Raw genomic sequence first — 11,943 nt, 5'->3', positions numbered from 1 at the left:
CTCCTGGGGCCTAGAAGGAACTGACACCTGTCAAAGGTTTGGGGACAGGTTTTCTTGCTTTGAACATTTCTCCATTTCAGTACATCTTCAGAAGTGAATGCCACTTGACAAGAACTGACAATAGCAAATGAAGCATCCATGCATCATTTAAAAAGATTAGTTTTAGTATTGTTGTTGTTGTTGTTAGTTGCGAAGTCGTGTCCGACCCATCGCGATCCTATGGACAATGTTCCTCCAGGCCTTCCTGTCCTCTACCATCTTCTGGAGTCCATCTAGGCTCACGCCTACTGCTTCAGTGACTCCATCCAGCCACCTCATTCTCTGTCGTCCCCTTCTTCTATTGCCCTAGGCACAACCTGTAAACTTACCAATAAATCACATGTTTTATTGTTTAGGGCTACTTGGTTTAACTTATTTTAATTTTTGTATATTATGTGTTGTATATAGTGTTTTAATTGCCCTGTACACCGCCCCGAGTCCTTCGGGAGAGGGGCGGTATATAAATCCAAATAATAAATAAATAAATCAGAAAGGCTCCAATTGGAGTCTTTTGAAACCATGAAATTCCTAGACATTTAAGGGCAAGCCAGTGACTTCTGCATTCTCAAACACATCCCATATGTGCACTAAAGGAAAATAACATTTTTCCAGTGCTGAGCAAATACAATCCTCGTTGCTGTTAATACATGTAATGTTAAATATACATTTTGTTTATCATGTTTTTCTGGAATTATACCTAATAAAAAAAGTTCAGGTTTAAAATCTACGTGTTTCCCTAACATCTTTTCTAACCAAATATGTATTTTTGTCCAAAAGATTTTTTTGCTTTAGCACGTGTCCACCACAGGTGATAACATGTACCAGGATTTTGATTACATTTCCAGCATTTACTAGACATAAGAGAGATAACACCATTGGATGAAGCGATAAGTAATAAAATACTGGACTGTGCTGAAATGGATAGACGTACATTGAGAATGAAAGAAAAAGAAAAAGAAGACACAGAATATTTTCAAGCATGCAACTTATTTTATCAATGGCTGGAAAATAATATAGACTTGTCTTCTCTGATGGTTATTTTGAGAATAAAATGGGGCAATTGCTATTAGTATACATTAACAGTTTAGTGCAGGGATCTCCAAATTTGGCCCTTTTATGACTTGTGGACTTCAACTCCCAGAAATCCTCAGCCAGCCTGGCTGAGGAATTCTGGGAGTTGAAATCCACAAGTCATAAAAGGGCCAAATTTGAAGACCCCTGGTTTAGTGCCTGTAAGGATATTTCCCCATGATGAAATTCTATTAATTTTCTATTAGAATTACAGAAATTAACTTATTTAAATTGCATTCCACCTGTGTCTTTTTTGCTCCTGCTTGATTGTAACGCACATCTTTTTTGGCCAGACATAGGTGGTCACCTACAATGGCCCTGAGATGCTGTAATAAATATTAATAACTCATCTTGTCTAAGGAACATACAGGCAAGACTTCTAAGACAAAATCCATGGAAATATTATCTTACTTCTTTACCCTTTTACCCTCCAACAAAATGCTTCTCCAGCAAAATCTAAGGCAAGGAAAACTTTCTGCTGAGAGCCTACCTTTGAAGTAGTGGCATCATTCCTATCCTGAATTTAATATAGCATCTTGGTTGGGGAAAAATCTTATTAGACCACTGGAGTGCAAGGACAAGGCTTGCGCTCTTTGTACTAACTGTTTTCCACCTCTCATCTTGTCCAGCTTTAAACAAAAGCCCCCCCACCCCAAACCCAAAATGAGCCATAGTGGCACAGTGGTTAGCATGCAGTATTGCAGGCTAATTCTGCCGATTCTCACCGGCTCAAGGTGGACTCAGCCTTCCATCCTTCTGAGGTCGGTAAAATACGAATCCAGATTGTTGGGGGCAATATGCTGACTCTATAAACCATTTAGAGAGAGACTGTAAAGCACTGTGAAGCGATATATAAGTCTAAGTGCTATTGCTATTAGCTGAGGTGGAGGTGGTGGGGACAGCTGCCCTTAGCAAAGGGGGTAATATTTTTTTAAGAAGCAGAGTGATAGGGTGGGAAAAGGGCATAATATGTACCTTATCTACACCTAACCTTTAAATCTGCTTATTGCAACAAGATGTTAATTTATTGGGAGGGGGAACAGCACTTCATTATATTGCTAACGCCCGCATGAATGGCAGGCTCAACAGGTTGCTTCATGGAATTCATACAGCCACTCCTGGCAAAGAAATTCCAAATTTGGACTTAATTAATATTCCTACTCGTGGTTTCCATAGTTTCTTTTTAAACACGAGTACTAGCAGAACCTTGGCAGCAGCTCTGCCCATATTCTCAATAATAACCCCCCTCTGGCTGTCAATATATATGGGAGGGAAAAAAACATTTTTTGCATACCTAGAACAGCCTGTGTTTTCTCATTCTTTTGTATACCCCCAGCACCCAGAAATATGTCTGCAAAGGTGTTTGGTCTTATTTTTTTAATGAAATTTTAATTAGTTTTTCTTTATTGCCACATTGCTCAGCTTAACAGTTTTAATTCTCTCCTTGCTTGAGTTCTACAAAGTGTAGAGAGGGCAAAATTACTTTTTTTTTCCCTTTCCTGGAAATAGTTGCTGGATGGTGATGATGCCTGTGACAGTTTTCAGGGTTAGAGCCTTAGTTCACATATTCCACTTCATCACCCTATTAAAGAATATTTACTTTGAGTGATTACTATTAATTTTTATGATAAACCCCATTCTGAAGGTATCCTTGTATAAGTGGATTGACTGTTCAGTTGCAAAAGCTTAAGGAAATGGATGTTAAAGCTTAGAACTACCCTGTTAATGTCTGATGTGCTCCCTATCTATGCTCAATTATTTGTTGCAATACTATGTCCCTCTTTAAATAACTATCATCTACTGACTTAAATAACTAACATTTATTGTGAAAAAGAAAGGTAAGAGGTAAATGCAGTATTTAATGCCAGAGTTCCAGGGCAGCATCTTTTTATTGTGGGTGTCTACTGTGCCCTTTCCTGCTTTAAAGCAGCAGAGAAGCGCTAGTTGTAGCACAACTTTGCAAGTTCATAAGACATTAAAATAGTAGCCTTCAGTCACATGACACAACTCCAAACTCCTTCTGCTTTTGTAGCTCTGCCATCCCTGCCATCTCAACTTGGCAAGACGTCCAATATTCTGCTTCCAAAAAGGATTTGTAAAGGCTTCTGCACATGGAGCCTTGAATGATTAACAACAAACATGTTTGTAGTTCACCTGTGATGTTCCCATTGTCTTTCAAATGTGTGTTGATGTCATGATGAAGTTTTGCTGTGTGCATTCAAGATTAGAATGAGTCTCGTTGGTGCATTGGGTCCTTGGGTTCTCCCCATTAGGGGAGAGAGGTAGGGAAGCTCCAACTCTCCATCCCAACCTTGTCATTAGCCATGCCAACCTTCACTCCTTAAAGAAAGACCTGAAGAGAACATACTCTAGTGTGTAAGGGAGGGAGCCTAATAAACAGAATGGAAACTGTACCCCTTCCTCACTCCCTGTCTTTTGGATATGACCAAGTTCAAACCCAGTTCTTCTCTTTGTTTAATCCCATCAGACTCAGATTGAACTCCCTGCCCAGAAAAATTCCCCTGCAATTCTATCTAGGCCAAAGAATAGAAGCCTCCCCACCAGCTCACAGCCCAGCCCAAGGGCAGCTGTTATAAGGGAAATGCAACCTAGAGAAAACTCAACTTTCCATCTTATCAGCTGGTGACTTCAACATTCCATCTCTTAACAATGGAGCTTCTTGGGGCTCTGTTGCCCTTCTAAGAGGACCATTTTACCTAACAATAGAAATACAGCATTCTGTCTGGAAATAAGTCATTTATGTCAACAAGTGATTGCAGGAGGCAAAGATGGAGAACACAGGGCAAGAGGGCTTAGTTTCTGGCCATAATAATAGAAAGCCTCCATGCAAAACATTCATGATTTTGATTATAATGGGATTCAAATTTCCTGAGTAGGGAAAAAAAGTAGAATAAAATTGCACCTTATTCTGATTCTCTGTCTTTTCCTGATGCTATTGCTATGGCTAAGTGTTTATTCACAGTAGGCATTTGCTCTTCAAAATGTCTTTCATCCACCTGCTTTGTAAGTGTATGGTATTTGTGGGAAACAGGCTTTTGGGCTGCCCACTTAGCTGTTGCTGTCCGCCACATATACCAGTAACAAGTCTGAACTGCCAAAGGGAACAGTGGCTACCAGTAACAAGTCTGAACTGCCAAAGGGAACAGTGGCTTCCAGTATTTGTCTCTAGAAAAGATAGCTACTTTTTTTTGGAGCAGCAGCTTAAAGTTTGGCTTTTAAACATATTTTACACCAAGGACTTTGAGTTTAAGTCTGCCTCTGTGTAGGCTTTCTATATGGCCTATATTGATAGACAAAGTTTTAGTTTTAGTTTTCAGCTGCTATTTTGATTTCCCAAAGTGCTTTTGATATAGAGTTGTTTTGAGTGTTGTAGAAAATCAAAATGGCTTCTCGGCCCCACCATCGACAGTCATGTTCAGATCTTTTCTAGAGAGTCTATTTGTTATATTTTATCTTTGCAGGGTTGTCCAATCTGGCCTCCACAATGAACTATCACAAGGGAGAGCAGTTGTCTGGAAGTTGCTTATCTCTACCCCTTGAAAAACAGACTGAAAAGGGGTGAAAAAAGTCAATAGAGCAGCCACAATCAAAGGATGTAAGTGCTCCACTTCTGTGGAAGACTCCAAACTTAATGGCTGTACCAAAGCCCATTTTTAGCTGGCCAAGGGTAACACACAGGCAATCCTGATCTTCACATGCTTCATCACCATGTTGTTTTACATTTCTGGTGTGGTGTTTTACTCTAATCATTATCAAGCTGACAGGAATAAAATGGATTTTGATTCTTCTCTTAAATACATTTCCTTTACAAATAAGCATGGTTTTCTTATTCTGAAGGAAAAGATTTTTGAAGATTAGTGTGCATTAATAATCCTGTTTAACGTTGTGCCTGAAGAAAGCACGCAAGAGAGAAATAAAATGATATAGCAGAAGGGTTAAGTGATCTTAGAGATCATCTAGATGTTCCAGATGATACTGACTGGAGGTTTCTGAGAGTTGCAGACCGCACATCTTAAAAATGCCAGGCTTGAGAAACAGTGGTTTAACTTATTGTGATGTACCCACTCAGCCAGATGTTTCCACAGGTGTTGCTGCCAAATTGTCTCCACATTCTATATAGGCAATCCTCTAGTTACAATCAAAACAGGGGACGTACAATTCAGACAATCGGATTCAAAGTCTGACAGTTGGGCTCCCTCCATGGTCAAGTGACCAAACTTCAGGCACTCAACAGCACAGCCACACATGCACAACCGTTTGCAGTGTCTTGTGGTCACATGGCCGTGCCATAGGGCAGCTTTTAGCAAAACCACACCCAAAATGAACTATTGGTTCATTTAATGACAGCCACATTCACTTAACAACCACCAGAGTTGCTTTATGCAAAAAAGGTCATAAATTCAGTTCAGTCACATGACCAACCAATTTTACAACTGTTACAACATGTGACTGTAATGAGCAGGTTCTGTTACAGTTGTATGATGAGGACTACCTGCAGTGCTTTTTTTGTAAAAGAAAAAGGTACCGCAACTCACACGTCATACAACCCACCTTGCCCACCCTACAAGGTTCCATCCAAAAAAGGTGCCGGAACTCTGTTCTGAGCATTCTATGACAAAAAAAAGCCCTGACTACCTGTATTTTTGTCTTTTAAACTTTCCCTACTCAAAATGTGGTGTTTTATATTTGTTGAAATTCATCACATTGGTTTCTGCCCATTTTCCAGCTTGCCAAGATCCTCTTGAATCCAGATACTGTTCTCTAAAATGTGCTTGCCTCCCGCCCACCCCACCCCCATCTCTGTGCCATCCATAAATCTGATAATTGCATTTTTAATCCTTCGTGAAGGTCATTTAGTTTGATGTGAAGCCATTGACATAACCCTCACTGGGTATGATTGTTCAACCTACTCTGTCCTTCTAATGGAATCATGACCCAAGCTATATTTTGCCATCTTTTATGCTTGGATTTCATGGGAGATTTTCTCCAAAACTTTGATGAAGTCAAGGTACACTATGTCTACTACATTTCTGGGTCAACTAAACTATGGTAGTTACTGGTGTGTATATCAAAAAAGAATCCTGGTTTTTGTTTGGCATGAATTATTTTTGATATACCTATACAGGCTCCCGCCAAGCAATGTAGTCTTTCTCTAAATGTTGAGAATCCAGTTGCTTAATCATATGTTCCAGAATTTTGCTCAGCATCTGTGTCAAACTGACTTAGCTTAATTATACATATCTTCTTCCCTCTCCCATCCACTGTCTATTTTGAAAACTGGAACAACACTAGCTGTTCAACTATCCTCTCATTTAATGCCCAATCTCTGTGATATCTAAAAGATCACAGGAAGGGACTTCAAGATGACAATCACTATTTCCTTCATTAATTTTAGATATAAGTGGTTTAGACTTAAGCTCATTCATAATGGTCAGGAACTTCCTAACAGTGAGGACAATTAACCAGTGGAACAGCTTGACTTCAGAAGTTGTGGGTGTTTCATCACTGGAGGCTTTTAAGAAGGGACTGGATTCTTTCTGAAATGGCATAGAGGTTGGGCTAGAAGACCTCCAAGATCACTTCCAGCTCTATTCTGATTGAAGATATTGAAGATTGAACACCCTCACCATTTCTTTATTTACCTTGGATTGCTATTCTTCCTTGGGGGCCAAAGCCCCAAAGGACTTTGAAATTAGGCCAAAGACTGCACACAATGCTAGAAAGTAAGTTGCATACAACTCTTGGTGCTTGATAACCCAACAAATAACACTTTAGTGAGTCCACCCCATTTTTAAATAACAGTTTTCTCCTACATCAGTGTCAAAAAAATTCTTGTCCATTTTGTTTAAAGCAAAACAGAAACTCATTGTTAGCACATTTTTTTCCAATTCTACTCCTACAGAAAAACTTCAAATATTTTTTAAAAGTTAATATTAGTTCCATATTTTTCTTTTCTCTCTCCACATCCCATCATCGCATTTCCAGCTACAACAGAACAGTGCAATATAAATACAGCTAACTCTGTGGAAATGAATTATTGACAATTTTAATACATGTTGCATAGTACATATTAATACAGAAAAATACATGTTATCAGCACAGTACTGTTGACAGTGGACTAATCCATTCCACCTGCTCAAATATTAGTGCAAATAATTATATATTTGTAATGCATCATTGCTGTCTAGTTGGAATCCATGCCAGCAGAATAAATGTCTCTTTGAAGAAGCTGTTTGCCATTATGGTCACAATGCATCATATTCATACTCAAATTGACTTTGGATGGATAAGGAGGTAGATTGAGCAACTTTCAAAAATCCACTAGTGTGAGATTTAGCAAGTTATTTTAATGAATTGTTTACAGTCAAATGAACGTTACCTCCCCTGCGCTCCCCCCAAAAAAGGCTTTCATCTGGATAGCCAAATGTGCTGGCTGGCCTTAAAATATTATTGGACACATTGAATAGTGTTTAGGGTTCAACGGCAAAGCCAGGATTTAGCCCATCTCTGAAATAGTAATTATTATTGCTGCTATCTGCCTCGTTCTAACCTTATATGTTTGATTCTTCTTATATGTACTAAAATCAAAATGTATTTTGTACACTTCATGGTAAATATATACATATATATATATAACAGCGATAATTTTTAAGGGCTACAGTGGAAGGAGAAAATTTAACCCTTGTCTTCTCAGACATGGTATCAGTAGAAATCCTACACCCCATATTATTAACCTTAAAGTAAGGAATGTGCACCTTTTTATAGTCTGAGGATCATATTTGGTCTTTAAGTGACATGCCAGTATCACGCTCAGAATAAAACGTACGTGATCAGGAAAACAAACAAATTTTAGATCTTTGCAGTACTTCAGGTTTGATTCCAAATCAGATTTGCTTCACAGCAGAAAAATGTGAACTAGTGTTGATACTCTTTAAAACAGCTGTCTTTTCATATAATTGAGCATGATTCCAGGAAAAGATATGGCTGCTTTAAAGAGATACAGATAGATGCTACCTTTGTGTCTCTGCATGCTTCTCAAAGCCTAGTAGTCATATTAATTTGGTCGCACTTTAAATGCAAAGTTAATTAAAATTTAATAGAGTTGTTTCCTTTTTTTAAAAAACAAGTTTTATTGGTTTTTCAGTTAAAATCTACATATTTAGAAAGCATCATGGTGACTTAGTAATCAGAGATTCAGTAACAGAGATTTCAGTACATAATTCAGGTTACATTATCAAAACATCCTTCTCAATTTCCCTTAACATTTCATACAATCAGTTTAAACTAATAAATTTCTAGAAATAGCATGGTCAGTTAAAAAATTTGTCAATTCAATTTCATTGAGATATATCTATGTCCTGTTATTAAATTTTACCTAATTTTGATTTTAATTATATTATTCAAATTTAGCCTTTAACATCCCAAATAATATTCACAACCCAAATTTCCCTTATTTCTTTACAGCAAAAACTATAGCATCTAACATGTACACAGTGGCTGAGTAGCTATGTTCTACCTAATAAACATTGTCTGTTTCACATCCTAATACATCACACGTTACTGACAGGACCACAGCCTAGTTTATCAATCTACAACTATTTATACACAACCAGATTCTGTTTTAAGTTTTAGCTAATTCTTAATTCTTAAATAGAATAATCAAACATCTTTTAACATCAAACTTGTGATCTATAAACCAAATTTCCATTATGTCAGTGCACAAATTATGTCTAAAATAAGCCTAATAGATACATAAACACATTCTAGTTCTATCTCATAAACATTTTCTATTTCAGATCCTGATAGATTACTGATTACTAAAAGGATAGCCTTTAATGGTTCTCTAAGAACTCACTTTTTAAATCTAACTCGGGCTTTCTTTTTTTGCCAATCAGGTTTCCAGACCAAAGCCTTTAAATTGCCAGATAGGTCTCCCTTCGCTCCAATACATATTATTTGAATCGAAGGAGGCCATCTTGCCATCAGTGATCCACAAAAAACAAACCATTTGTAATCATTATGTTGTTGTCTTGTTAGTTCTAGTCTCTGTATTTGCTCTAAAAACTTTATCTTCAGTTCGGTCTGGATTCCTCTTCCATCTGGGTTCATCCGCTTTAGGTAGAGAGTCTTATCCAGTTTTGTAATTACAGTAGTGCTTGGCTATCCAGGCTTTCAAGAAACTGTCTTTGTTGATCTTCCACATCCTCTATGTTAGCATCACTATCTTGCACATAGTATACTTCTAAAGTTATAGGCTCTTTTGATGGAGTCAAAAGTTGAGTATTAAGTTTTCCCATAGTTTGTTGTTGGTCCTTAAGGTTATTTGCCATAGTGATAGTTCCTTGTACTTTTAGAGTTGTCAGTTCTTTGGATAGAGTCAAATTTTTTGTATTAGTTTTTTCAATAACTTGTTGTACCTTGTGTTCCTCTGTCTCAGTAGTAATTTGTTCCAGTTTTGTTATATTCTGAGTTGTAAATTCTTTAGCTGAAGTTGGGTTACAGCTTGTAAATTGGAGTTGGCACCTAAATTTTACAGCCTGGAGATAAACATCTCAGAAACTTTATGGATTGTTTCTAATATGAGCTTATACTCAAGCGAGGTTTGTGGCTGATAAGTCTCTGTTTTGAAGCAGTGATAAATAGTTCTTAGTGGAGGCTAATTTTTAAACAAAAGTCAGTAAATGTTCACCTCCACAAGCCTTGAGTTCACCTCCAGCCGTTTCAGGTTTTTATCTTTAGCTGATAATGCCAAGGGCAGTTCCAAAATAAACAGGTTTATTTGCCAAAAAGGCCACAAGATGTCCCCAGCATACTTAAAATCTTTTTCAGACAGAGTAAATTTATCAGTTTTGAGTACTTTTAAGTAACTTTTAAGTAGTTCTTTTCTCTCTGTTCTCCCTTTTTTTAACCAAATAGACAGAATGGCCAGTTTCTGTAAGGATAGGAGTTTTGGGTCACCAAAAATAGAAAGGAAGTAAGTCGAATTAAATAGTATTATTCTGTTCAAGTTTTTCTTTTTTCTCCCAGCATGATCAAAGGCCGCCCTTAAGGACGGTGGGGGGAAAAGCTCCCTTCCCTCTCTCCTTGCTGGGGGAAGCAAATTCAAGGAGCTTTTAGCAGGAAAAAGTAGACAATTAGGAAAGCAAGAAGGCAATTTTCACCCAGTTTTCAAGTGCTTTGTTGTAATTTTGGCTTTGACAGGAAACGGCTGAAACAATGGGCCATGGGAGTGGCCAATCCTTTCTTCGTCAGTTCAGAGAGTTGCTCCAAGCCAACAGGAGGGCTGCTGCCCTTCTACCACTGACTGAAGAGACCTCTTTCCCACTTGTCACCCCTCCAGGGTGACTTTCAACCCCTTTACAGGGGTCCCCGATGAAGAAATCCAGATGATGTGGGGAACATTCCCTCATGCGTCTGGCCATGCCGAAAACCGGAACCGGAAGTCGTGCTGTTCCCTTTATATGTATTTAATAGTTTTGTCTGACACATTATTAATTATAACTTAGTAACCATTTTTGAAGATTATTGGGCCCTCAACCTCTATATCTCTATCCTTAATTGTCCGTGGAGATTCTTGGTCATCCAGATCATAGCTGTCTCCAAGGTGCTTTTTCAAACTGCAACTGGGCTGTTGTTTTTTTTCTTGTGGAAGAAAAAGACGTTTCACTTCTCACCCAAGAAGCTTCATCAGTTCATTGGAACCGATGAAGCGTCTTGGATGAGAAGCAAAATGTTGTCTTCTTCCTCAAGAAAAAACAGTCCAGTTGCCATTTGAGAAAGCAACTTTGAGATCTCTCCTTAATGAATAGAAGCATAAGAGGTCACGTTCCATTTGGTGCAACAGCAGACTGGGTGGAGATTGGTAGAGAGAAAATTGCCCCAAAGCTGCTTTTTCAGTAGGCAACTGGACTTTCTTTTTTTTTCTTTTTCTTTGAAGACGTTTTGCTTCTCATCTAAAACTTCTTCAGCTTCTTCAGCTCTGACTGGATGGTGGGGAGCTGAAGAAGCTGAAGAAGTTTTAGATGAGAAGCGAAATGCCCTCAAAGAAAAAGGAAAACTAGAAAGTCCAGTTGCCTCCTGAAAAAGCAGCTTTGGGACAACCATGACGACCATGGCAGTTGTCAAGTGAGTTGCACCTGATTTTACATTTTTGCCACAGTTGTTGAGCAAATCATGTGGTCATTAAGCAAACCATGTGGTTGTTCAGTGAGTCCGACTTCCCCCCATTGACTATGCTTGTTGGAAGTTGGCTGGAAATGTCACAAATGGCAATCACATGACCTGGGACACTGCAACATCATAAATACAAGAAGTTGCCAAGCCTGAATTTTGATCATCTGATTGTGGGGATCCTGCAGCTGTCAGAGGCAAGAACTTGTTGCAAGTCATTTACTTATCACTGTTGTAACTTTGAAAAGCTTCTAAACAAATGGCTGTAAGTTGAGGACTACCTGTAATTGTGTTGTCTATTACCATCTTCCTGCTTCTCGTTTCTTAAAAAAAGAGAGAAAATATCAAAGAAATCAAAAGAAGAGAAAGAATTGTTATGGGCGCCCATCTTTCACTTCTACCAATACTTCCTGATTAAGTGTCCATCAGAAGCCATGCACTGTGGCCATGCATTGCTGATCTGACTTTTTAATACTAAGTATATCACCGTTCTGATTTATTAATTAGCAAAAGCTGGAACTGGGCATGTCTAGTGTAATGAAGAGAAGGACTAGGAGTGACATGATAGCAATTTTCCAATATCTCAGGGGCTGCCACAAAGAAGAGGGAGTCAAGCTATTCTCCAAAGCACCTGAAAGCAGG

The sequence above is a fragment of the Vipera berus genome (assembly GCF_964194415.1).
Source record: "Vipera berus genome assembly, chromosome: 1".
Taxonomy (NCBI): Eukaryota; Metazoa; Chordata; class Lepidosauria; order Squamata; family Viperidae; genus Vipera; species Vipera berus.
Note: the sequence above shows the minus strand (reverse complement) of the source record.